We start from the raw sequence: 25,935 nt of genomic DNA, 5'->3' as shown, positions 1-25,935 counted from the left end.
TTGATGATTATACAGTAGAATAAAACAACATTATGACATAGAAGGAACACAGCATTTGAATTCAGAGAAACCCAGCCCAGCCACTTCCTAAGTGACTGGCCTCAGCCGAGCTGTCTAACTGTCCTAAGTCTTAGTTTCCATATATGTAAGAAGAGGATAATAGTAACTAATGGAGAGTTGAAGGAGCTAATATATTGCACATGGCCAACACAGTGCTATCATGTCTTCCTGAGCCTTCTCTAGGTAAATGTGGTGAGCAGACCCTAGGGTGGGCCCATGAATCCCCCACCTTGGTGTTCATACCCTGTATAATCCCCTCCCATTGAACATATGGGAGGCTTGTGACTTGCTTCTAATCAATAGAATATGGCAAAGATTAAAGGATTTTGCAGAGGTAATTAAGGTCCCAAATCAGTTGATTTCAAGTTAATCATAAGGAAGCTTGTCCTGCGTGGGCCCTTAAAAGAGTGACTAGGCCCTCCCTGAAGTCAGAGACTCTAATCAAGAGAGACTGTCCTGCGGGCTAGAGGAGTAAGGGGTCATGTTACAGAAGCTCATGTGGCAAGTAACTAAGTGGCCTCTAAGCACTGCAAGTGGCCTCTAGGACCTGAGGGCAGCCTCCAGACAACAGCTTCAAAAAATCAGGGCTCTCTGCTATATAGTTTCAAAGAAATGGATTGTGCCATCAACTGATCATTTGGTTTACAGCAGTAGAAAACTAATACTGTTAAGCATCAACCATTTTAGTTTGAATATTTTGAGTCCTTTCCTCTTGAACATAACTTTTATTTTCCTGGTCACTGCCTAAAATACCTCCACTTGAGCTAAAGTTTCTTTAACATGTGGCTTGCAAAAGCAGATGCAACCATCACAGCAAAAACGTATTCAGGTAGAAAGCATCAATAGATATTAAACCTGGGGTGGTGGTAGTGATGGAAATGATATTTACATTAAATTTGATTTTGTTTTTTACCCTAAAGTACAGATCCTATATGGTGTTAATCTCACATTTAGGGAAAAGAAAAAAGACTCCCTTGTTATCAAATTGTTTGGCTAAAGATCCTCTCTTTAACCATCTGGAATGCAATCCATTCAACCTGAAGCTTGTGTTAACTCCAAAGCTTGCAAAATATATTTTGAAGAGTTTTACAAAAAATAGACATTTCTATTGTCATTTATTTTAATCTATTATAGATTGTGTTACTCACTTGACCCCACTAGCCTTATGCTAACTTGGCATATTTATATGTTTGTGCATACGTGTGTGTATGTGTGTGTGTGTGTGTGTGTGTGTTTGTAGAATCTCCTGCCAATCAGAAAAACCTAAGAACTTTAATTTTCCTCTTTCTATATTCGCACAGGCAAGTGTTTAAAAGTATTTCTAAGTAATTCACATCCAAACACACCATGAAGACTCATTCTTTCACCCTTGCTCACTGATGGTTTTGTGTCAGATCACATGCATTATCCATCTTTAATTTCTGAAAGGAGTCTTTCTATTAATGTCCTTTGTAAGGTGTCATGCAGAGGAGATTAATGGCAGTCCTTATTTGATAGACAGTACCCAACAGTCAGTCATTGCTTCCCTCTCTCCTCTATAGGCAGTCCCTGATTCCCAATGTAGAGGCTAACACTGCATAGGTAGTTTTTCCCTCTTATTGAGGATATGATCACATGACCCTGAAAGTACCTGACAAAGACAACTAACATGCTAAGAATGACAGAATGAAAACATAAAAGAGCTCAAGTTCTTGATGACACTGCTCAAGCAATGACTTAACCTGACCTTCAACCACCCTACTGCCAGATTTCTTCGAACATGAGAAAAAAAAAATACTTTGTCTAAGCCCTTTTCGGGTATCCAGCTACTTGTAGCCACAAACATCCTAAATGATACAACTGCTTATCTGTAACAATTTTTAAAACTCCCTAAACCTCAGTTTTTCTAGCAAACAGAGGAAAAAATAATAGTGTCTGTTTCTTAAGAATGTTGTGGAAATGCAGTGGTACAATGAAGATAAATGGTGCTCAGCATGTAGTAAAAATGATAATTATTAGTATTAATATTAACATTAATATTAATATAATGGAAACCTACATAAATAATAACTGTATGTTGAAAGTAACTGTGTTATTATTGTGGGTTGAACTGTGTTCCCCTAAAAGATGTTAAAGTCCTAACCCCCAGTACCTGTGACCATAACCCTGGAAATAAGATTTTTGCAGACCAACTTAGGACATGGTCATTAGGGTGAGCCCTAATCCAATGTGACAGTGTCCTTATAAAAAGGGGAAATTTAGACAAAGAGACATGAGCACAGAGAGAATGCCATGTGAACGTGAAGGTAGTAATCAGAGTGACGCGTCTACAAGACACGTCAAAGATTGCCAAAGATTGCCAACAAACCATTGGAAGCTAGGAGAGAAGCATGGAATAGATTCTCTCCCACAGCCCTCAGAAGGAACAAATTCTGCCAACACCTTAATCTCAGACTTCCAGCTCCCAGAGCTGTGAGACGATACATTTCTGTTGTTTAAGACATTCAGTTTGTGCTGCTTTGGCATGGCTGCCCTAGCAAGCTAATACATGCATTTAATGTTAAAAATAAACCTAAATTCCAAAGGAAAACATGCAAAAAAGGCAGAAAATGAGTGTCCACTTTTTGTATAGCCATACATTCGTAAGCCGATGGTGATTTTCATGGATAACTGATGGTAGCACACACACAAAAATGATTCTGGAAATAAAGTCTTTAAGCATGAATTTTAAGGTTAGAAACTGGAGAGCTTTTCAAAGGAAAGAGGAATATTCACAGAGAAAAAAAGAATAATTTGGAATTTATGTAATATATGTTAATAGAATGAGGAAACAGAAAATCTAAGGGAGAATTTTGAAATATAGAAATAAAGTAGAAGAATAAACGGGGTTAAGAAACAAAAGCACTTTCTTAATAAAATAATGAAATCACAAATGCTAAAGTAGATAAAGAAGATAATGAGATGTAAGAAGAGAATCCATTTGGACATATCTTTTAAATTTTAATTCTTTAGAAAGAACTATAAATTGTTATATTTGCATATTTAATCATTACTTTTTAAGCCTTTCAGTTCCTTGAAATTTTTTGCTAAAGAATTGTCACTAAAAAGATGTGGAAGATGTTTTGTATTGAATTTGAATATATTATTCACTTAATTACAACCTTCATGTAACAAAGGTTTCCTAATGTAGTCTCCTCTAAAATTAATAGATATATACTCAGTGAATCCAAATGTTTAATGAGCTACAAGGTTTATTAACATTCCCATTTTATTTATTTTTAGCTTTATTAAAGCTCATCTACTGCCCACAGGCTTGTGATGCACATATCACATAATAAAAAGGCAAATTAAATTTAAATTCTTAGTGGCAGAATTTCCTACAAGCAAATGAATACCAACATGTCTATAATATTTCAGTACTGCCAGATTTTAAATCGAAGATTAAAATTTTTATTTGCGTTTAATTAGTCTTATATTTATACAGAGAGAGAGAGTACAAACCAGTGCAAATGTTACCAACAAATCCATAAAATGAAATACTTCACATAAAAATGGGTATAATTTCCACAGCTCTGGAGTAGGTCTGTTGCTCAAATAAATACCTCCCTCATTTATTGACTGATGGCTGAAATTATTAGTAATTAATTTCTGTGAAAATACAAATGTTCTTAAGAGAGTAACACTTTAAGCCACTCTCAGTGAAATCATTTGAGATCCTAACCTACGTGCACATTTTTATAGTTAGCAGGTAGGGGGCTGAGGGAGGAAAGGAAAAGAGCGCCCAAGAGAGGCTGGAAGCACCCAAACTGACATTTATCAGCTTCCCTGGATTATTTATATCTATTTGAGATTCTATTTTTTTCAGATGAACATCTTCTCATTTAAACCACGACATGGAAGTCAGAGACCTAAACCCTAAATAGACTTTTGCAAATCGTGGTCTAATTTCAATTCATTTGCAAGCATTTACTGAGTACCTATTGTGCACAAAATACTAAGCTAGGCTTCACAGAAAATACAAATGTAAGAAAGACACAGTGGCCAGGTTCTCAGAAGCTTACAGTCTGGCAGAGGTATAAAACAAGTTCAAAATATACTACATAGGTGGTATAGCAAGATGAGTCAGAGAGTGGGCTCCAGAGGCAGACCGGCAGGCTTGAATTGTGGCTCCAGCTCACATGTAATGTAACCTCTGTGTACCTTGACCCTCAGCTGCACAATGGAAATGAATTGTTATGATTAATTGAATTAATACATGTAAAGCACTTAGAACAGTACAAGCAATAAGTATTATGTAAGGGTCATTTGAGACAACTAAAAACAAAAAAGTGCTAATGGAGTTCAGAAGACCCAAGGGGGTATTTGATAGGAAACAATGACTTTTCTAAGATAGCATACAGCAGACAATATTAGGGACCCTCCCACCCTCCACCCCACCTATCATACACAAAAGGACTTCTCTACCTTTTCAGAGAGTACTTCTGCCTTTGTGCAACTTGACAGCTTCAGTTCACATGTGGTTTGTACTGTAACTTATTCTTTCCCTTTTATTTGCTCTTCCTCCCTGGTCACAATGGGAACAACTTGCACTAAAACTGTCATTGTATAACAAAAATATGTCAACGTCCCACACATAGTCCTTGCAAAAATGTCAGGGTGGATTTTTAAGATGCGAGCATCATGAGTATCCTTCCACATTCATGTATTTTTAATACATGAAGAAATAAGCTCTCCTCTGCTAAGGGAATAGAGAATATAAGTTTAATTTGGTCAAATCCTAGTCTTGGTTTTTTAGGATGGCATGGATATCGGTGTAGTTAGGATTCAACCAAAGAGTCTAAAACAAATCAAAACAATTTATTGTACTGACACAAAATAAAATTTTTAATTTGATGCAAAGTCAAATGTTTGTACATTATATACAACCTACTTAGAAATGAGCCTTTTTAAATACTACAATAAATGAACTTTTAAAAATTAACTTCTTAGATTTCCTTTTTCTGAGAGAAATAGGGACAGTTGGTTGACTTTGTAGTTGTGTCCCTAAATATGATATGTTGGAGTACTAACCACCTGCATCCCCCACCTCATCCCTGTGAATGTAACCTTATTTGGGAATAGGGTCTTTGCAGATGTAATTAAGTTAAGATGAATCATGCTGGACTAATGTGGCTCCTGATCAAATGACTGATATCCTTATAAGAGGAATATTCAACGCCAAAATAGACCAGATTAAACACACAAGAAACACACAAGAAAAAAGGCCATGCAGCGATAGAGGCAGAGATTGGAGTGATACAGCTATCAGCCAAGGAATGCCAATGATTGCCAGCAAATACCAAAAGCTAGAAGAAAGAAAGAATTCTTCCCTCGAGAGACCTCAGAGGGAAAATAGCCCTGCAGATACCTTGATCTGAGACTTCAAGTCTCCAGAACTGTGACAATAAGTTTCTGTTGTTTTAAACTACCTGATTTGGTATACTTGTTATGGCAGCTCTAGGGAGCTAATACAGTAGGCCAATTCATTCATTTGGCAATACTTATTGAGTCTGCTATATTCTGGGCACTATACCTAGTGCTGCTGGGTTATGGTGTGAGTAAGTGTAACAAAGTCCCAGTTCTTGGAAGTTTATGTTTTTCCAGAGAAGACAGACATTCAACAAACAAAATAAACTATCATTCATTTAATTGCAGTTGCAAACATCATAACCAAAGTACCTCTCTCAAGTCATTTTCTAGCACAGTAATTGGTTTTATTTTCTTTGTAATCTTCATCACCATTTGAAATTATCTTGTTTTGTCCTATAATTGTTGTCAGTCTCCCCTCATTCCATTTCTAGCTTTTAGAAGAGTGCCCAATAACTGCTAGATGAAAATTAAAAAAAGGTGCAGGGTGACAAGAGAGCATTTGTTAAACAGATGCGAGCTTTTCTAAAAGATCAAAATGGGAAATGATGTTTGGGCAAAGTAATAAATAGGAGTTAACTGCTTACTAGGGACTAATAAGGGTTAATTTGAAGACTAGACAGGGAAGAATGTTGTAAGCAAAGAAAATAACACCATAAAGACCCTTGGCAGGAAAGAAAGGCACATTTAAGAAATCCATAGGTCAGGCTGACTAGGGTCCAAAGAGTAAAGGAGAGGGTACATCAAAGTAAGTCTGGTGAAGCAGGCAAGGGCCAGATCATACAGGAATTGAGGCAAGGTTAAGCATTTTTACTTTATCGTGGTAGACAATGGGAAACCTTCACCGAATTTTCCAAAGGAGAGTGAATGATCATATTTGCCTTGTAAAAATTTCTCTCTAGCTCTTTGCTATGAATTAGAAGAAGGCAAGAATAGACATGGAGAGATGCGCTAAGGGCTATTCTAGCAGCCTGGATAAGAGATAAGGGTATCTCAGAGAAGGGAACAAGCTATGACAAAATGGACAGATTCAAAGGTTGTGCAAGTGGTTCAAAAAATGTCCAGAAGATTGTAATTGTGATGGATTAGATGTGGAAGAGTGAAGGATAAGGACAAGCTTTCTGGCTCATGCTGCTGGGTGATTTGCGTGTTCTTTTTTTTAATAAAGAATTAGAAGAGAATGAGGTAGTAGGGGATGGGTAAAAGAATTTAGTTTTGACCATGTTGAGTTTAGGCTCCAATGAGACATCCACATGCTGATGTTGAGTAGTCAGTGTCACAGATGAGTGTGGATCTTGGCAGAGATGCCTGGAGCAGAGACATGGATGTTAGGAATCATCTATCTAGAGATGGTAATTGAAGCCTTGGGCATTGATGAAAGTACTCAGGGAGAAGAGAAAAAAGTCTTGGACTATGTCTTGAGAAAGCAAAGTACTTGGATATAGCCTTATTTCTTTTTTTTTTTTTTTTTTTTTTTTGACACGGAGGCTCGCTCTGTCACCCAGGCTGGAGTGCAGTGGCCCGATCTTAGCTCACTGCAAGTTCCAACTCCCGGGTTCACGCCATTCTCCTGCCTCAGCCACCCAAGTAGCTGGGACTACAGGCGCCCACCACCACTCCCGGCTAATTTTTTGTATTTTTAGTAGAGACGGGGTTTCACCGTGTTAGCCAGGATGGTCTCGATCTCCTGACCTCGTGATCCGCCCCCCTCGGCCTCCTAAAAGTGCTGGGATTACAGGCGTGAGCCACCGCGCCGGGCCTTATAGTCTTAATTTCTTTGCATCTAGAGGGTTTTGTTTTTTTAAATAAACTTTCTAACCCTAACCTCTCCATGACCTAATTGTTTTCTTTTTAAAATTAAACACATACTGAAAAATACCAAATCTTCTGAGTTTTATGTTTAATTTTGAGATCCCGAATTCCAGTTAGTGTGGATTATAAAATTTATTCCTTTAGATATACATAAATGGTAAACGTATAGCAATTAAATCACTTGGCATTTATTCTTCACATTCATCAACTTCATGTAAGTTTTAGATTAATATTCCCCATACAGGAAATCAACTTGCCTTCCAACATTCAAGCTTCCTGTACAAATATCTACATACAAACCCAGGAAAAGTCACCAGGTTGAACTCTAATTTATTTTATTTTATTTTATTTTTTGAGACATGGTCTCACTCTGTCACCCAGACTGGAGTGCAGTGAGTGGCACAATTTCATCTCACTGCAACCTCTGCCGCCCAGGCTCAAGCAATTATCCTGCCCCAGCCTCCCAAGTAGCTGGGATTACAGGCACATGCCACAACCACCCAGCTAATTTTTGTATTTTCAGTAGAGATGGAGTTTTACCATGTCGGCCAGGCTGGTCTTGAACTCCTGACCTCAAATGATCCAGCCACCTCGGGCTCCAGAAGTGCTGGGATTACAGGCGTGAGCCACCGCACCAGGCCTGAACTCTCATTTCTTTCTCAAGTTTAAACTACCCTCTCATTTCCTGATAGGACTTTGTATTACTGAGAACAAAGGCCTCAAGAAAATTGATTTCATGGGATACCTTCCTGCAATATTTGAATACATATAAAAATCCCTATCAAAAGCTAAGATAGAAAACTATGTACCTTTATTTTCAATCTAAAGTGATTTTTATACCCTGGAAAGTAAGTATAAGCACAATATTTACTGTAAAAAAAAATGCACTAAGCATTTTGTTGATATAAAATTTAATGAGTCCATAACTATGCAAACATTGTCATTGGGAGTGAAGGACATATAGGTTCTATGTGTCCTTGCCTATCTTCTAGAAAAGAGGCAAGAAACAGCCATGACTTAATAACATGACCAATTCACAGAACTACCCTCAGGCCCTATGAGTGTGAAAACACATGCAGGACGCAAAAAACTCATACAGAGTTTTATTTCCAGAAGCTCTTTTTTGAAATAGCCAATACTAGAGAATATTTATGAAATCCAATTTCTACTTAATGCAGATAATTAAGCAGGTAATAAGGGATGGGTGAAAGAGTTGCAACTTGCAACTTGCCTACAACTCTTTTCAGACTGCAAATTTTCAGATGTCTTACAAAACAAAAACTTATTTTAACCAACCAATCTTTGAAGAATTTTACATCTTACTATAACATATACTTATTCTGTTCCTTTCCATCATCCTGACTCAATAATTGGTCATAACATTAACACTTTCTCTCCTGTATTCTCCTTACTATTTTCTCTCCTGTATGCTACTATTTATACAATTAACTTATCAGTGTTGATCACATAAAATTGTATACATTTTGGCACTATAAGGCTTTTCAGAAGTCATTTGGTTCCATTTTATTTTCATAGGTGAAGAAACAAGTTCAAGTGCATTAAATGACTTCCCTTAAAACACACACAAATACGGCAGCAAAGTACATAATTTAATTTTTACTTTTCTTTAGTTCAAACCAGCATGCTACTATTTATAAGTAATAATTTAGCTTTTTGTATTTTGGAGGGAAAATTGTCTATCATTATACACAACTTTTACCCCCCTACAAGTAAGCTTCCCTTTATTAAACATGAATCAACTTCCCAACTACCTTTGAAAGGCTCTTGACATCCCATAACATAGTAAAACTCTTGTAAAATGTTATCAGTGCACTTCAGTTCAGACCTTTCCTTCTCTCTGTCTCCATATGAAGATATTTAGTCATATTTAGAATATTCCTTTACCCCATGGTAAAATAAAATCTTTATTTTTCTGATAAGTTTGTCTTTATTCGTCCTTAATTCATAATATCAAGTATATTAAGGGCAAATCCCAAGTCCGTAACTCCTTATCACAAAATAGGGATTTGGCTCCCATTGTAGAAATCTCATGGAATAAAAGGATTTGTAAATACCAAAATTTCTAAAAATAGATTACAAACATACTTTTCATCTCCTCTTGGAGTTTATCATATTTGCTTCTTGTTTCTCAAAGTGACCTCTGGAAATACTGCAATCTTCAATTAGTAAGCAAGGAAAGGTTTTCCTGCTTTAACAAAGTAATTTGAGAAATGAGTTTCAAAGACAACCTGATAGAATGTCACTATGGACACAAGGAGGGAAGGGAATTTCTTAGTTAAGTATACCTCAACATCCAGAATCTCTGGTTATACAGTTATATAGCAGGAGGATTGGAAATATATTTAAGACTTTCTCATGTTCTCATTGCAAATTGATTAAAATCCAAACTCCCTAAGTCCTAGAAGACACACTGACACCCTCTCAACACTGACCAACTCCAGCCCCATCATAGACCACTTTTTCGCTCCTACCTATCTGCCACTGTGCCTTTTGAAAATTACATAAGTGGCCGGGCGCGGTGGCTCAAGCCTGTAATCCCAGCACTTTGGGAGGCCAAGGCGGGCGGATCACGAGGTCAGGAGATCGAGACCATTCTGGCTAAGACGGTGAAACCCCGTCTCTACTAAAAATACAAAAAAAAATTAGCCGGGCGCGGTGGCGGGCGCCTGTAGTCCCAGCTACTCCGGAGGCTGAGGCAGGAGAATGGCGTGAACCCGGGAGGCGGAGCTTGCAGTGAGCCGAGATCGCGCCACTGCACTCCAGTCTGGGCGACAGAGCGAGACTCCGTCTCAAAAAAAAAAAAAAAAAAAAAAAGAGAAAATTACATAAGCAGTTATAAGAAATAATACAGATAGAATCTATATGTCCTTCACTCCCAATGACAACGTTTGCATAATTATGAACTCATTAAATTTTATATCAACAAAGTGCTTAGTGCATATTTTATAGTAAATATTGCACTTGTACGTACTTTCCAGTGTATAAAATGACTTTAGATTGAAAATAGAGGTACACAGTTTTATATCTCAGCTTTTGATAGGATTTTTATGTATATTCAAATATTTCAGAAAGGTATTCCATGAAACCAATTTTCTTTAACTCAGTAGCAACTAAAGTTTTCAATTGTGGACCACTGTTAATAAAGAAAATATAAAATGCATATATGTGCTAGAGAGTTAATAGGTAAATTACAAACATAAAATAGAAAAATGAGGAGATTGAGTAAATTAACATATTTAGAGAATATTGTTTGTTTATTGTAAAAAATGATTTGAATTTCACTAAAAATATTATCTTATGCTTTTTAATACATTTACTTTTATTTGAAAGTTTTATTTTATTCCTTTGAAATAAACCAGTTCAAACATGAAAACAAGAAAAAGAAAGGAAATTACAAAGCACATCCAACTGCAACAGCTTTGCTTTAGCTTTTCCCAATGCCTAGAATATTCTTATCCTTGATTTTCACACAGCAGAGTGGCCTTCCTTGACCATCCTATCTATACACACCCACCTCAGCTCTCTCCAATTAGCCTGCAGGGCATTTGTAACTATCTGCAATTATTGCTATTTTTCAAGTTTGTTTGTCAACTTTTCCCACTAGATCGTAAAATAGATGAAAGAAAACACCATAATTGAATTTACTACTGAGTCCCGAGGCACATACATCAATGCCTAGCACATAGTTGATGTTCAATTAATAAGCATTAAATAAATACAAAGTTGACATTGGTCAAATGCTTCATTTGCCTTTTATTCACTACATTTATTGTCTATTTGCTAAGCATTACCTAACAATAACATTTTTAAATAGAATTCTTCAAATACCTAAGATCAGGAGGAAATCCAAATCCTAAAATTATAAAACTGTAGTATTGATCTTGAGCTTAGAAATCATCTAGAGAAGCTTCTTTGCCTTACCAGGGGAGGAAACTAAGAAACAGAGATAATAGCGACTTGTCCAAGATAATGCGAGGTTTTTATTGTTTCTAGGAAAGAAGCTGCCCAGTCAGATCCTGAATGGAATATTTAAAGCACTGACATAAGAAGTTTGGTTCTCACCAATGAAGTTAACTTTACAACTATAAATTTAAGAATGATTATTACTATAATTACTATTATTACCACTCCTATTAGAATGCTGTGTGGATGTGACTTAACAGTTTGATTACTATCTATGTGAATAACTATGTAGAAAACCCACACCAAGTCCTTTAAACACCAAACACTTTGATCAATACTGTCACCCAAATAATTTAAGTTCCATCGACTCTATTGATTGACAGATTATCACTTGCTCAAACAGGCTAACAATAAAATGCAAGGACTGCAGTCTAAAATGATTTAATCATCAGTACCGTAAAAGACATACACAATGAGGCAAACACTTTGAATTGATTATTTAATTTTGCGTGTAAGTTAAGGCTTGCAGTACCTCACACAATGCCTGTAACAGAGGGATCAATAAATACTGAATTAAATATGCTTCTAAGTAACTGTTAAATGGCAGCTGGACAGATGGATAAATGACAGACTGAAGGAAAGAATCATTCAGTCAGTCGATTTGAATCACAAAACCTTCTGCCATTAGATGTGTGTTGCCCTACTTTGCCTGTCTAATTGTGCTTTGTGCAATTCTATGTACAGCCCAGTTGATCTTTCTGGCATCATTTGGTCAGTCAAAGAAAGCTTAGAGTTGAGGTTAATTTAGGATTGGAATAAGCCTTAAGAATTTGATTTCTCTATGAAGGCTTCACTTTACCCAAACTCATCTCCTTGGGATGACCACCTGCCCACTTTTTAAAGATATTCACAACTGTGCTTCCTTTAATAACTTTTAGGGACTTAGCAACAGAATATGTGGGAAATCTTCCCTAATAAATTACACAAAAAGCACTTCACCAGCAATTTTAGTTTATCAAGTATTTTTTAAACTCATTCTTTTCTTTTAAGAAGATCACAGCATTTTGGAATAGAAACATTGCATCTTTTGACTAAGTCTGTTGAGAGGTAATAAATTTGGTGGGTTTTAAGTATTTTTAAAGTTTATACAGAGTTCACCCAGTAGAACCTAGGTGGGCTTGTACTTTACACATTGAAAAAGTGAGATGTGGGCAAGTTAGGGGGTAAAGAGGAGGAAATCAGAGCTTCCCTTTTACCCCAGTAGCCCTTGTCTTAGCACTTTGCTGAGGAAACCCCTGGCTTGCAGTCAGTATCATGATAACTTGATAAGTCCCTTTGCAAAAGTCCTTATTATGCCTTACATAAACAGCACAATTAGAAAGCCTAAGCTACTTCTTACACATTACAAACAGAATATTTCATGCTAAAATTGGCAGACTTGACTAAAAGCTACCTGACATGGCAGTTACAAATACAATATACGTTAGTGGTTCAAAGTGCAGGCTCTGGAGTCACTAAGAACTTGCCTTTAGATCCCATGCCCCACTCACCAGCTGTCTGAACCCTCATAAATTATTAAATTTCTCTAAGTATCAGTATCTTCATCTGTGAACGCAGAATAATGCTACCTGCTCCATACAACTACTGTATGAATTAAATAAAGGCATGATGTGCTTGACACATAGTAGGCTTTCAAAAACACAATTAGTAGTAGTGGTAATAAGTGTATATATGGCTTCACTACTTAAAGCACCAACTAAAAGCACAAACATATCTGCTAATGTACATTCAGAGCTTTTAAACTTAAGCATGGCTTTTCCACCCACTCACCACTATAAGATCAAAATTGAGAGAAATAGATAAAAATGAACTACAACCTGTCTTCTCTTGCGAGAGTTTTCTAATTAGCACACTAACTAATTCACTCCTTACAAATGTGCAATTCGTAAACACAAACTGTTGTCTCAGACACTGATAACTTAAGTGATTTTGTGAACGTAAATGCATTACAAATTCATTTTAATTAGACATAATTAAGAATTACACACACTAATTTATTTGTTTTCTCTTGATGCTTGGGCTTTTTATTTAATAAATTTCTGATTCTAACAAGGAGACTGTGTTAGGGCATTAATTAAAATCTTTAGTATTTGGGGTCAATATGTAATTTTTATTAAACTTACCAGTATGATCAAAGAGAAACTTAAAAATAATTCACTGCCAAAATATTTTAAATACAAATCTTCCGAACTTATTTTAAGCAATGTTTGTTTTTTGAAAGGAAAAAATAAAATTTTGTTTTCCTAGTAGATCCAATTAAAACTGTCCTTTGCAGATAAAAGGGCTCAAAATCATTACTATAAATGGATTTAAATGCAAATTTATCTGGGAACTTTGGGAAGTCTTAACATCAAAAGGATACAACTAAAAAATATTTAGAACAAAACTGAGATGCAAATTAAACACTAAAATATGTACTAAAAAGAAATCAGTCCCATATCTAATATGTTTTTCTGCACAAGACTAAACAAATTGAATTTTTTAAAACAGAATTTAGCAGAAGACCCTCCTGTAAGATCAGACGGACACAGGTAATGCTGGTATTGCTGGGCTATCATAAAGAAGTGGACTGAGCCCTATGCAAGAGCTTTAAAAATTATTACAAAAGACATAGAAATATCCAGTGAATTAAGCAGTTCAGATGTTGAACACCCAAAGTAGTACTAAAAAACATTAAAATTCTATCCATAAGCTTTAAAAAATAATTTCTAATTCATAGCATATAAACAAAGGGTAGATTATGTTTATTTTAAAAACTGCCCAAAAAAATCCTATACACATAATTTGTACACATAATTTGTAGTGTACTAATTCCTGTTATTGACCCTTCTATGGCTATTACCATGGACTTCTCTAAAATATGTAGTAAATCAGGCCTATTATGAAGTGACAGCCCTACATTCCTTCTTATATGTCACTTTTATATGTAAAGAAAGGAAGGGGAGGATACTTTTAAAAATAAAACCCTGAGCGTCTAGATTCCAAATAATTGGAAGAACTGCAGCGCCATCTTGTGGAATAAAGTAACTAATTAGTTAAATGCTTCGATTCTGTTAGGAAAAAAATTGAATTTCTTGGCCATCAACTTCAATTTCTTTTAATGATCTGTTATTTTACAACATTTTAGTCTGGAACATCTGTCAAACAGAAAAAAACCTCTATTATGCTAGAACACTAACATACATAATACAGCAACCAGGCGATTTATGGTCGACTATATCATAGATAAAGAAAAATACAATGTTAATATTATATGTTGCCCTGGAACCAAAGAAAGAATCTGGAAGTTTTGGCTTTTGTGTCCTTTTTCAAAAATTGAAAGGCAATAAGAAAACTCTTAATGTGGCTGAGGTGCAGTTTCTCAATATTTATTAAAGAAGCATATCCTTTAATATCCATAATCAGAAAGAAGGAAGTAAGTCAAGGAGGTTTGGGAGGAAATAAGGTTGTGTAGTTGGAATCAGAATGTTCTTATTTATTTCTTCTTAGTTCAATTAATAAAATTTACTGAGAGGCTACAATGTGCCAAGCACTTGGTAGGCCCTAGAAGTAAAAAAAATGAATATATATAGCCCCTCCCTCAAGACAGGTATAAACTAGTAAAGTATACAGATCACTTCAAGGCAGAGGAAATGCCCAGGAAGGCCATGGGGGCCTGATACAGTTTGGATACTTGTCCTCTACAAGCTTCATATTAAAATTTGATCCCAATGTTGAAGGTAGGGCCTAATGGGAGGTGTTTGGATCATGGGGGCAGATCCCTCAATAATAGATTGATGTCCTCCCTCCAGAATGAGTGAATTCTTACTCTATTAGTTCCTCCAAGAGCTTGTTGTTTAAAAGAGCCTGGCACCACCCTCAACCCTTGCTTTCTCTCTCGCCATGTGATCTCTGCACACACAGGCTCCCCTTTATTTTTCACCGTGAATGGAAGCATCCTAACGCCCTCGCCAGATGCCCAATCTTGAACCAGCTATCACAATAGTGAGCCAAATAAACCTTTTCTTCTTTATAAATTATTCAGCCTCAGGTATTCCTTTATAGCAACCCAAAATGGATGAAGATAGGGTACCTACATCAGTCTGGGAATTCATGGCAGAAAGCTGAACAAAATCTTGAGGGGTAAGAGAAAGGTGAGAATATTTTTCACTCATTTTCCCAAATCAGTGGGTAAAAATCAAATGGTGAAACCCTGGGTGACTCTCATACTACAATATACTTTTCTTTTCTTTTCTTTCTTTCTTTCTTTTCCATTTTTTAACTTTTATTTGAGGTCACGGTTACATGAACAGATTTGTTATATAGGTAAATTGCATGTCACAAGGGTTTGGTATACAGATTATGTCATAACCCAGGTAATAAGCATAGTATATGATAGGTAGTATTTTGATCCTCTCTCTCCTCCCACTCTCCACCCTCAAATAGGCCCTAATATCTGTGGTTCCCTTCTTTGTGTCCATGTGTACTCAATGTTTAGTCCCCGCTTATCAGTGAGAACATATGATATTTAATTTTCTGCTCCTGCAATAGTTCACTTAGGATAATGGCCTCTAGCTCCATCCATGTTGCTGCAAAGGACATAATCTCATTCTTTTTATGGCTGAGTAGTATTCCATGGTGTATATGTACCACATTTTCTCTATCCAGTCTACCACTGATGGGCATTTAGGTTCATTCCACGACTTTGCTATTTTAAATAGTGCCCAACATATTTCTCAAAGTACACTCCAGACAACTATGCATCCCATACAAACTAAAAAAAGCACAGAGTACAGAATGACCCTTGGGTAGAATTAAACATCCTCTCCTGTGCTCCCACAACGTTTGGTTCACAACCTAATATAAAACTCCTTGTGAAGGCCGGGCGCGGTGGCTCAAGCCTGTAATCCCAGCACTTTGGGAGGCCGAGGCGGGCGGATCACAAGGTCAGGAGATCGAGACCACAGTGAAACCCCGTCTCTACTAAAAATACAAAAAATTAGCCGGGCGCAGTGGTGGGCGCCTGTAGTCCCAGCTACTCAGGAGGCTGAGGCAGGAGAATGGCGGGAACCCGGGAGGCGGAGCTTGCAGTGAGCCGAGATCGCGCCACTGCACTCCAGCCTGGGCAACAGCGTGAGACTCCGTCTCAAAAAAATAAAATAAAATAAAATAAAATAAAAAATAAATAAATAAAACTCCTTGTGAATAAATATTAATCATTATTTATCTGGTTGCTTCTCCTAAAAGATCATGATCTCTTAAAAATCAAAACTATCTTACTCATCCTTCTATACTTAACCCCAACCACCTGCAAGTTCAGCAATCAACACATTTGTTGAATTGAATCAATTATATTTTACAGTAGTGTTTAGCCAAAATAATAAGTTCATGAATAAGAATCATAGAGGTAGCAGACCAGCACTGACAACAGTGTTACTGATTTATTTCTAAGGTTGTCACTTACCAAGCTCTTGTTTTGCGGTTTTTCAGTCCTGGATCTATTTTTATAAAATCTCCTGATAAAACAATGGCAACAGATAAAAGAAAAATTGTCTCCATCTTACATCTATGTTTTTATTTGTAGGTAGAAACTTGGTGTGATTTTTTTTCTAAAAAAAAAAAAAAATCTTTCTTTAAATAAAAATCTAAAGAGGCAGCTTGCTAACATGGTAGAGACCAAAAAAGAATAAAGGGAGAAAAATTACGATTTCCCAGAAAGATGACTTAAATCTCCCAGCGTGGTGCATTTGCTCTCAATTCCCTCCTCTTTGCTTCTGACCTCTCAACTTGTTTGTTTGTTTCTCGAGACAGGGCCTCACTCTGTTGCCCAGGCTGGAATGCAGTGGTGTGATCTTGGCTCACTGCAACCTCCGCCTCCCAGGTTCAAGTGATTCTCCTGCCTCAGCCTCCTGAGTAGCTGGGATTACAGGCACGCACCCCCACGCATGGCTATTTTTTGTATTTTTAGTAAAGACAGGGTTTCACCATGTTGGCCAGGCTGTTGACGAACTCCTGACCTCATGTGATCCCCCCGCCTCGACTTCCCAAAGTGCTGGGATTACAGGTATGAGATACCATGCTCGGCCCTCTCTCAACTGTTAGCTCCCACTCACACCCCTCCCTTGACTTTATTTTTTACCTAAAACATTAACACCTGATTGCGGAAGAGGTTGTAGCAAACACAGACGGAGAATTTGTTATAAATCATTAACAAAGAACCATTTGAAATCCCATTTCTGTTATGACTTTTACTTTTTTGGACATCTTTAGGCACTTACCTCAAAATATTATCAAAGTGTTTGGCTGCAAAAAGAAACCAAAATGCCAACTTTTAAACAACAAATGGATGTAAAGCTCTCTAAAGAAACCAATGTTAAATAAAAAGTTCAAAATGTCCTATACTTGCTGTGTGCTTAAATGCTGAAAAAGGAAATGTATGCAGGAAAAAACTATTTCGTATGATTGTGCCATATGTATACAGATCAAGAGTCTAATTCACAGCAACTCTATTTTTAGGTGAGGACCAACAGTTTTATAAACTGGTTTAGAAAGAAGAAATGCTTCAGCAGTCACTAGATAAGAGGGAAAAGCTTGATGTGAAATAATTCTTTTAGTTCTCTGTAGGGTCAAGGATTCAAGTATCACATACAAAATGCAATGCTGACGTGGGGGAAGTCACTATAACATACTGCAAGTCTCTCTAATTTAAATGCCATTCAGACTTGTACTCATGGAATACAAAGTGCTTCTTTTAAAGCTTGTATTACAATCCATTTCTTAGCTCCTACTTTGGATTAAACAAGATAGTTACACAAGAGATCTAGGAGTAGTATCTGACACTTAACAGTTTCCTTTCCTTTTCCTTTGGAGGTAAGAGGACTGTGAGAACGTTTCTAATTTCTATGGAAAAATGATTAAACCTCTTTGAAACTTGGTTTCTTCCTGTGGAGGATGATAACACCATTTCATCAAGTCATTGTAAGGGATAAAACTTACAGCTGATAGAGTTAATTGTAAGTAGTTGCTCAAAATAAAGTAGCTATCATTATTAGCACTATATTTTTAGAGTGGTTTGGTATAAACTGCATATCCAAACTTCTAACCTTTACAATATTCACCAAAACTCAAATCTAAATAGACAAAGTATGCCCAAATTTTGGTGTTATATAGAAAAACCTCTAAGGTGGTTAAGCGACTTTATTATGGTATTTTAATATCATGAGTTTTCTCAAAGTGTAAGCTTTGAAATTTTAATAATGAAACATAATTATCCATCTATATTCTAGTTAGTTCTTCATCAAAAATGGTTTTCCAAGAAGAAAATCGAATTGTACCAACGCAAAAATCCTAATAATGACTGGCTGAAAAATCTGAAATGTTTTTTTTTTTTTTTTGAAAAATCTGAAATCTTATTGAAAAAGACAAAAATAAGTTCTTTAGCAGCTCTGAGGTAATTAAGTTGAAAATGCCAAGGAAAATTGTATTTTTGTGGTTGTTATTTTATTACCCTTTCCAGCAATTTTCCACTTGAATATCTTTTAAATGTGTAATTTAGCCACACTTTATTCTTTACTGTATATCAATATGGGAGGCAAATAATAGAAGACCTGGAACCACCAAGAATTCTGGTTCTAGTTCTTGTATTGATTTAGCTCTTGATTTTCCATATTTAAATTAGGATAATAACCTGACCAGTTTCAGAACCATGTTGTCATGACCTCTTCTACTTTTCCTTTGAGTCTCCCCATCCCCTTTCCACCACTGCCAGTCCCCAAAATACTATGTATCATAAGTAAATTCTTCAATTAAATTATCTGATATAAAGTAGTATTTGGCATAAAAATGATCATAAATGTTTTCCCCCTTCCTACAAATAATGCTTTTTCCCTTTTCTCAACAGTTCTAATTGCCTCTTATGAAACCTATGAAATTAAAATCAGGAGAACCTGATTTTAGTAATTCCAATCATTTCAGCAAACCCAAGAGAGTCAAGGACTGAGCTCTGGAACATTCTATTACTTAAAAGTCAATATTTAAAGATTCAAAGGTGAATCCAATCAAGGAAGCTTGATTCGATTTGTCATGAGGATATGGGCTGAGACCGTGGAGACATTAAGGTTGGCTGTAAAGGGTGGTCAATAAATTGGTAGCTATAGGGGATATAAAAGCGAAGAAGGGTTCTATTCTCCCTTGATTAATATTACAACACATCACAGCAGAGAGATATAGTGATTATGCCAGACAGAACAGAAATAATTATGTCAGCAAATTCTTGAGAAGGTGAAAAGAGATGGAATCCAGTGCACACGTAAAGGGATTGTTTTAAAATGGGGACAGAGACCCTTCCTCTGTAATAGAAAGATTCGGATGTGAGAGACTAAGTGGTGGGAAAATAACGTTATCTTCTGATTGCTTCTGTTTGCTCAGCAAGATAAGAAGCAAAGTCATCAGCAGAGAGTGAAGAACAAGGAATAAAAGCTGGAAATTTGATAAGAAAAAGTGTGACACAGTACCCTCAGAGAGGGAAAAAATAATTCAATGAGAAAATGGAAACTGTGGTTGACAACTGCAGAGAGGCACTAAGGACCCACTTGAGACACAGCCATGAAAATTAAGAGAGATCCGTCAGCTACGTTAGATGTTCCTCTCCAACCATTAACTGCAAGCGTAAACATTTATTAAATGTTTATTATGTACCAAGCACTATTCTAAACACTTTATTTTCATATTACTTCATATTAATACATTTGAGCCCACAACAACTCCATTAGATAGGTATACATGAGGAAACTGAGGCACAGAGCTGTTAAGAAACTTACTCAAGTCACATGGCTAGTAAATGTTCTACTCAGGATTCAAGGAGCATGCGTCCGGAGCCCACATCCTTAATCACTAAACTATGTGACATTTCCGCAAGTGCTTGGGATTAACCAGTATTGATGTTCTGTCATTTGAGTAAGGCAGAGAGTGAGGCAAAAAAGCTGGGGGCATTTACAAGAAATTAAACAATGGAATCTAAGCTGGACAAGGAGGAAGTGAGGATAAAAGAAGGCAGTGGAAACTAAAAATTGTAATAGTAAATGGATTAGAAGCCCCAGAGTAGTCCAAAATTGTCATAGATGCAGGTAGCTGAAAACAGAAGAAGGGGTGTTTGGTGACTGGATGTTAGAAGATGAAATTTTGAGTATGGTACAGTTATTCACAACAACATAGTATAAAGTTTTACCATGATGATTGGCAGCTAAAGTCAGGGGGTGAGATGAGGCATGAAAAGATTGTAATGGAAAAGGTCACGGGGCCATGCGCGGTGGCTCACCCCTGTAATCCCAAAGCTTTGGGAGGCTGAGGTGGGCCAATCACCTGAGGTCAGGAGTTCGAGACCAGCCTGGCCAAATGGTGAAACCCCACCCCTACTAAAAATGCAAAAAAATTAGTCAGGCGTGGTGGCCCACGCCTGTAATCCCAGCTACCTGGGAGACTGAGGCAGAAGAATCACTTGAACCCGGGAGATGGGTTGCAGTGAGCCAAGATGACCCCACTGCACTCCAGCCTGGGCAACAGAGTGAGACTCTGTCGAAAGAAAGAAAGACAAAGAGAAAGAGAGAGAGAAAAAGAAGAAAGAAAGAAAGAAAGAAAGAAAGAAAGAAAGAAAGAAAGAAAGAAAGAAAGAAAGAAAGAAAGAAAGAAAGAAGAAGAAAGAAAGAGAAAGAAAGAAAGAAAGAAAGAAAGAAAGAAAGAAAGAAAGGAAGGAAGGAAGAAAGGAAGGAAGGAAGGAAGGAAGGAAGGAAGGAAGGAAGGAAGGAAGGAAGGAAGGAAGGAAGGAAGGAGAGAGAGAGAAAGAAAGAAAAGAAAAGGTCAAGAGACTTAAAAAAAAGTCTGTTGAATGCATATATACACACCAAAGGTAGTCATGGAAAGAAAGAAATAAGTCAGGTGTTAACATCTTCACCAAATGAGGAGCTTTGTAGATTACTACAGGATGGAAGGATGAGCATAGTTCCGCGGCTTTGCTCCAAATAGATGTTCTGACTCTTCCCAATTTACTGATAACTTTCTTGGTTTTAACACTGAAAGTCCCACATTCTGGGCCTCCATAAGCTAGGGATTTTGAGAGATGAAGAAAAATGAGACATTTTCTGGATATGGCAATGAAAAGATTATACCTGCTCTATCTCCAGGCTTTGTGAGATATGGATGTCATGAATTTTAACTCTAAAAAACTGTCATGTGGTAGGTACTACTATTATATTTTTAATTCCTCTTTTCAGAGTAGAACGCTTTGTTAACATTAGCTGATTAGTTTGAAGCAAATATTTCCAAAGCATTTTCCGCACATTTTGTGCTACCTTGATTCCTAAAGGGTAATGATTATGTTTCTTGTCTCACTAAACCTAATATGCTCTAAAAGCTATAGCTAATTCTTTTTTTACCAATAAGTATTGTAAATACTTGAATACACCCAATAGGAAAAAAATCACTCAGGTAAGAAAGTCTTTTCTCACAGAAAAAAGTGTTGGCACTCGGGAAGGGATAGGCTTGGTACTGCACTATCATCCTGTAACGAGAAATACTCTGCCACAGAAGGGTCCACATCTTCCACTCCACTAATTCAAAGACTTCTGGGTCTAGAGTATGGAGGGAGAATCACAGTATTTCATAGGCAGGAGTAACCTTAAAGATACTTTAGAAGTTATTTAGGAGTCATGGAAACCATCTTATTTGATTTAAACCCTTATGGAGACTCTTCACTCAGGTTATGCATTAAAAGTAGTTTCTGTGTATTTCCATATTCACATGGCAGCAAATGCTGTATGACATTTTTCCATTTCTTAAGCTGGAGATTTACAAAATGTGTGACATATTAAGTGATTTCAAAATAACACGTGCAAAGAAAAAGGCTGAAAAAATACACAAAAGATTCACTAAAAAATTATCCAGAAGGTGCAATGAGACCATCAGGCTAGTCTAAGCCATCTTCCAGGTCTTTCCTGCCTTGTAACCATACCCTTCTCTCTCCTTCCTCTTATCACTAAACTTCTCAAAATCAAAGTCTATATTTTTTTAACTCCAAATCACATCTTGGATTGACCTGACTTCAGCCCACACTCTCTTAGGAGGTTACCAAATGACTACTTACCTAGTCATTTATGAGAAAATCCCAATTTCCTATCCTTTTATTATTTTCACCATATTCAGAATGAACTATGTAACTAAATGTGAATGATTTTTACACGTGTTAGTCTCGCACAAGTTTATAATCCAGAAAAAAAAAAGATTTAATGTGCCACACATCCTAAGTTCAGGTTTAAATGCCAGCTCTCTAAACTCAGTTTCCATCCCTCCTTGAAATTTCAGCAATGTTTCAAACCATTTGCTATCTCTTCTCCCTGAAATGATCGAACTCCTGCCATTTTTTAAAAAATCTCTTATCTTATTCTCCTATTATTTTGTTACTTTCCACTTCCAAAATTAGTTCATTATTTTTCATATAATTCTTGAACTTTTAGCAACACAATGATACCTCTCTTTTTAATATACTCTTGCCCTGAATAGTTTTTCTGAATGTTCTTTCTTTGGTCACTTAGTGGCTTCTTTTCTTCCTCCAGGCTCCAAAGACCAGTAATCCCTAAAAACCTACACTTGCACTTTCCCTCCCTTCTTTCTACAAGGCTGATGTTTATTAGTAAACTGTCCATTCTCATGATTTCAAGGACCATTCCTAAACAGAATGTACTTCAAAACCTAACATTTTGAGAATTCTTTCCTGCAGTTCCAACCCATTGCTAAACATCTCCACCTGGATGCCTTACAGTCACCTCACACTCCAACGAAAATCACTCTCATCTTCCTAACCAAAACAAGTTATTCTCCTGATTTCTCTAATTCTGATTAAAGAAGTCACCAATCTCATGGTCACCCAAACTTAAAACCTCTGTTTTTAATCCACTTTAGTCAGTTAGAATGGTTAACTATTTCTATCTCCACCCTAGGTCTGACAATCATCGCCTCTTCTTCACGTCTACAATTATAATACAATGGCTTCTTAATTGCCTCTTTGTCTCTGTTTTTTTTTTCCAGTCTGTCCAGGATGTTACTTCCAAGGAAATATTCTAAAACCCAGTATTATGACATTTCGTATCCAGTAACCTTTAGCAGCCTCCTACCACATAGCAATCTAAAGTCAAACTACCTAACCTGGCAACCAAACCCTTCTAAGCTGCTTGTATTTCTCTGGTGATACTTACCTTACAATAGAGTCAAACCTCTTAGATTCTAAAATCAGAAATGAGAAAATCATAAATAATCAAAATTACCCTGGAAAAGTCCTTTGGGCACTCCCCTGGAGACCGCGAGTTGGTTTAGCACAGCCAGTTTTTCCTCCAGCATTGGAACAGATTCCTGTTTCTTTGGTTGAGCACCAGATGAAGCAGTTGGCTTGCTTTTAGGGTACATTTTATATGAAAAATGCATATATATATATCTCTCTCTTTAAAAACTAGAATCACTCAGCTCAGTGATATACTTGCACTTCAGAACAAAGACAAACTGAGGAAACTACAGATTTGCATCTCCATTGTCATGCTCACTCCAGGCAATCATTAAAAGGAATGATGGGCAGTATTGTCAACATTATTTAAATTGGTAATTTTCTCTTTTTTATTAGATTGTTAGTTTGCTTTTGTTTTGCTGAGATGATGGGATTTCAACTGTTAAGTCTTCATTAAAAATTATTTAGAAACTTGCCTTTACTCTTCCCCTTGAACTTTAGGGATACAAATCATGTCATATTCCTATTTTCATTTTATACAGCACTTGACACTGTAATGAGTTACCCTGTAAGTATTTTCTCAACAAATCAAATTTGCTTTGATTTGTTTATAATAATTAAGTGGTGTTCAATAGAGTATGTCTGATGAAAGTGTTATTTCCTATTTTATTAATATCTGTGTCTTTTCTCATGAAGACATATTGACAAAGTTTTTTCTATTGCAATTATTTTAAGGCAACAACTATTTTTAAAATATGTTGCTCTATTTTAAATATAATACTAAAACAATATCAATAAATTCCAGTAAAGGCTATGAAATAGATATATACTTGGTATCGATATTTAATAACCAAAATACACATGTTAAAATATTTGTATATTTCAATACAGATGCCACATATTTATATTCAAAAATAATTAATCTACAGTTGTTATTCAAATTAATAACAAGGGGCCAGGCACGGTGGCTCATGCCTGTAATCCCAGTACTTTGGGAGGCTGAGGTGGGTGGATCACCTGAGGTCATCAGTTCCAGAGCACCCTAGCCAACATGGTGAAACCTCATCTCTACTAAAAATACAAAAATTAGCTGGGCATGGTGGCAGATGCCTGTAATCTCAGCTACTTGGGAGGCTGAGGCAGGAGAATCACTTGAACCTGGGAGGCAGAGGCTGCAGTGAACCGAGATCACACCACTGCACTCCAGCCTGGGAGACAGAGTGAGACTCCGTTTCAAAAAAATTAAGTAATAAAATAAAAAATAAATGAATAACAAGGAAATAACTGCTGTAATATGTCATCATGATTATATTAAATCACAAAAAAAACTGATAGCATTCCTGCATTAGACCGCATAGGATTTGCCAATGTCATTTAAATATATCTTATAAATAGAACGAAAAAAAAGGTCCCAGAAAAATTATAAATACAGTATCCCACGTAACTTAAGATTGTTACTAGAGTTATCTAAATATTTACTTTGGGGAAATATAAGATATCCAGAGCTGTTTCTGGGAGTTAATTTAAATAAGCCACCCTGTGCATTCTGAGGGACGTACAAAAATAAAGTTTGGACTTGCTGCCACATCCTCTAGATACCTGTTATATTATTCCTGAAATTTAGTGACAGAATCTACCCTGTAGTATCCAAGAGTGTACAATTGGCAGGTTTGAGAAGTCATCTTGAATTGGGGTGGTGCTAAGGGACATTCCCCAGGAGCATCTAAAGGGAAGCTACGAAGGTGACTCTAGGTGGTGTCACACACCCTTGCTTCCCTGGGCAACATAAGCGGGGCTTTCAGAATGTTCCTGGGAACGTTGATCTCCGAGTGAAGGTTGGAGCTTCCTAGTGACCAGTAGGGAATCCGGAGCATCGTTGCGGCAGGCTGCCCTCTGGAGGCCATGGAAGGAAAGGGCTCCAGGGATGTTCTGAGGTTTACACGCTGAACACACCAAACAGCAATGGATGCTGACGCTAAAAGACTATTAATGGGCCGGGAGTGGTGGCTCACGCCTGTAATCCCAGCACTTTGAGAGGCCAAGGCGGGCGGATCACGAGGTCAACAGATCGAGACCATCCTGGCCAACATGGTGAAACCCTGTCTCTACCAAAAATACTAAAATTAGCTGGGCGTGGTGGCATGTGCCTGTAGTCCCAGATACTCGGGAGGCTGAGGCAGGACAATCACTTGAACTTGGGAGGCGGAGGTTGCAGTCAGCCGAGATCGTGCCACTGCACTCCAGCCTGGCGACAGAACGAGACTGCATTGTCAAAAAACAAACAAATAAACAAACAATGTAGGGAACAGACCTCAGATATTTGGAGACAGATAAGAAGCCTTCTGGATCACTGATGCCTGGCATGCTGATGCCCGGCATGCTGATAACCTTTCTACCTAGATTTCTAGTTTTTCACTCATGTCCAAAGAACTAGATCTCCCTGAAGA

At 36.9% G+C, this 25,935-nt stretch overlaps 1 protein-coding gene across 2 annotated transcripts in view; it reads right to left on the bottom strand.

Annotated features, from left to right (window-relative positions):
• LOC105470100 (neural EGFL like 2) overlaps nucleotides 1-23,552 on the bottom strand; it is a 435,684-nt gene extending 412,132 nt beyond the window's left edge. The window contains exon 1 of one of the 2 annotated variants that reach the window (XM_071071837.1): nucleotides 23,535-23,552. The gene's annotated coding sequence lies outside the window, so the exon portion shown is untranslated. Of the gene's footprint in view, nucleotides 1-4,503; nucleotides 4,522-23,534 lie in introns of those variants that run through there. The other variant, XM_071071835.1, reaches the window with a different exon arrangement.
• Between the last annotated feature and the right edge of the window lie 2,383 nt (nucleotides 23,553-25,935).

Source organism: Macaca nemestrina, chromosome 10 (assembly GCF_043159975.1).
Source record: "Macaca nemestrina isolate mMacNem1 chromosome 10, mMacNem.hap1, whole genome shotgun sequence".
NCBI lineage: Eukaryota > Metazoa > Chordata > Mammalia > Primates > Cercopithecidae > Macaca > Macaca nemestrina.
Note: the sequence above shows the minus strand (reverse complement) of the source record. Positions and strands in the feature narration are given on the sequence as shown.